Raw genomic sequence first — 3,430 nt, forward strand, 5'->3', positions numbered from 1 at the left:
CCCACATCCTTAAATATTTGTGAACAGTAATCTAATCTAGGTCTCCTATTACCTCCTGTTTCTGCTTCTAATACGTCCCTAACCAGCCCATCATGCCTGAGAAGGTGTCTCACCAATCTATCTCGCCTATGTCTTATTTATTCTGTTCTCCTATTCTCTCTAATACCTCTTCATTTCACCGCGGTATCCTCATCATTCGTATGTACTATCATATTTGGAACGCTTCTAACCTTTTCTTTTCCTACCCGTACAGTGCCGAACTCCAGATATACACTTTTAACAATCTTTTTCGAATTTTTAAATTAAGTGATTTTTTTACCAAAAGCGACTCGGCCCTGCGCTATCCTCTGTTTTATATCTCTACTGCTCCTTCTATCCTGTGTTATCTGACTTCCTAGATACCGAAAATCAACCACTTCTTCTAATTGTTAAGGTAGCCGCAAGATATATTACTTAGGAAACAAAAATACGTATAATTCAATATCAAAGATACCCTGTATCTGTCCGTAAATGTATTTTTTAGGAGTAATAAAGTAATTAAGCGATGGTAATATTAGTTCGCTTGGACGGGAATTATTGCAGGGGTAAAGTACCACATGTGACGAAAAAGGTAATCAATTATTTGGACGGGAGTTGATTGGCGCTCCTAAGCATTGTTATGATGTAAATCAACTTTTGCTGCATCTAATAGTTGTTACTTTATAAAGCTATAAATTGTATTAATTCTTAATAAACTTAAATGTAGGTTAAAAGAACAGCAACTTTTGGTCCGCAACACTCTTTTGCACTGACCAAACGTTTTCAATAGACAATGTAATGCAGTAGTTTTAGAAAAGTCAATCAAACCTGCTAAAATCCACGAAGCGTCCCAAAGATAGTCTTGGAAGCGAGAAACGTTAAGTAAAGCAGAACTGACGTCTACATATATTGTCAAGTGGTTCTAAGTAACATATTTGTAAAATAGGTAGGTGTATATTATTATATTTATTAGTTAGTATTGCATAGTAAGTGAGTGAATATGTTGTTTATTATTAAGTTATTGGTTTGGAATGAATAACATAGGTATTTTGATGAGCACTATACATACATTTGTATCTTAATGTGAACTACATCACCAGGATAAAGCAGCTCAAAAAATCATGTTTACCAAGTATTGACATTAATCATAGCCTGAAATGAAAGAAAGTATATAATTTACTCTCATGTCGTGATTTAATCGCCAGGGAGGTCAACATTTCACCTTTTAAATTAACTTCCAGAAATATTCGATTGAGACTCTGGGTGACAGAAATTCTAACATGCACATGTTCAAATTTGTTTAGTAATCTTTATGTAAAGCAAACATATGTATTGTAGTAACAAATCATTTTGAATAGAATTACTTCATTAATATTCTAGATCAAAGAACAAACACAGTGAGTGTTTCGACTCTAGTTTATTGAGATTCACCCCTACAAACGTTTCCACCACAAGGTCGTTGTCAGGGGATCTACAGTTATCGTGTTTGTTCGTTGGTCTACAGTAATTACTTATGTACCATCAAATGTGTACTATCGACAGTTTAAATAACGTCACAATTAGAAATTAATATACATAAATTGCTTCCTAGTAGGTACTCACCATTTATCGAAGAAATTGAGACAGTGAAGACCAAACATCTGAAAAGAGAACATAACTGTTTATAAATATACATAAGCAGGCAGCGAATGGTCTATTTTATAGCTTAACAGTCCATAGCTAATATAAAATAAATTATTATATGAACATTAGTTCTATGATTGCTGCTTTACAGTTGACAAATGCTGCTAAATGAATACATAGCTAATCAAGGCAATGTGGAAGTTATTATCTTCCTATAGCCAAACTTCATCAATCATTGAAAAATATTCTACGTGTTGACGCAGACTCCACGAAACACCTTCAGGATTTAAATAATATCCTATTCAAACTTAACGAAACGAAGGTCTTTTTTATCAACGCTTTAGGAATGTCTCATTAACTTCTCTCAATAGCAGTCGTATAAATTTATTTCTTCTTTGAGGAATTTGGTACTTATATGTTAAATAAGTACAGATCAGTCTATGAACCCAGTCTATAAAAAAATTGCTACTTATTGTGGGATTCAATAATGTTCGACCAGGTCTTTTCCTAGTCAGGATATCGACTTGTCGAACTGAATTCACCGCCTAGGTACTACGTCTTAGAGACGTAAATAAGCAGAACGAAAAGTTCTTGGTGGAGTGTATTCTTTAACAATTTTCTGCAGATGGCGTTCACAGGCTATTTGTACTTATTCATCGAACGCTGTTTAATTGCAGCAGGTAAATTAGTTAGTGCTCTGTCTGAACTCTATACGGTGTGCCGACGAGATCCAATTATACAGAAATCGTGATCCACGTTTGGCAGTCTCGATAAAATATTGACTAACACTAACAATTTTAGTCTTATTTTTTAAAATTAATTTATCCTTGTGGAGTTCATTCTCATATATATGACAGTAATATGACTATAAGTATAGAAATAAAAATAATAAATTGAATACTGACAGTAATTGATGCCCAAATTAAGTAATTGTGGGATATGGGAGTAATTTGGGAAGTATTATTAATCAATTAATTTAAGTCTTTCCTTTCTCGTTGTCCATTAATTTTTAATGTAATGCCTTTCTAAATAACAGCATTCTTCGGATAATTACTACTTTGCCGAGGTTTCAACTTCGAAATGCGTCGTTTGATTATAGGAGTACATATTTCAGGGAATTTTTAATGAGCAACTTAAGTAGGTACTTCGTGTTAAAGTTTCTACCAATGTTTTAGGTATTCAAGAGCTATTTACTATTTAATTCTGTTCAATGTCAAAATCTTATAGAAGAAAGATTTTTTCACTATTTTGTTTAGGATGTAAGCGACGTAATTAATTTGGTTGGAGAATTGATTAAGTAGGAATATTTTATAATATTTGCAGGAAAGGATATTTTGTGGAGAGGACTATTTACTAAGACAAGATCACAAACGCGTTCTGTGCGTTTGAAGGCAGCCAGAACGCGATGTGGCCGTTTTTCCGGCCACTGAGCGTTTTCGGTCTTCGGGCCTAACATATATATCAACACACATTACTCCCAGTAGCTCAGCCAGTGAGGTTCTTTTTCCATTGAAAATGAGCATTTCCGTTACGACACAATTTTGTATTTGATAAAATAGTAAAGAAAATATTGATTGGTTCCTTATTTCGTTATCCACAATTTGAAATGTTGGAGCAACATAGAAAATACCACAAATGGCGTGGTGAGCGCGCACCATAATCGAACAAAATAATTCGAAGTGGTCTGTATTCTGTCGAAACTGCCAGACGCGGATCGCGATTTCGATCTTTTTGGATCTCATCAGCGCGTCGCAGGCAGCTCCGACAGAACACAGACCAACTTTTACCT

The sequence above is a fragment of the Agrilus planipennis genome, unplaced genomic scaffold, assembly GCF_000699045.2.
Source record: "Agrilus planipennis isolate EAB-ADULT unplaced genomic scaffold, Apla_2.0 scaffold125, whole genome shotgun sequence".
NCBI lineage: Eukaryota > Metazoa > Arthropoda > Insecta > Coleoptera > Buprestidae > Agrilus > Agrilus planipennis.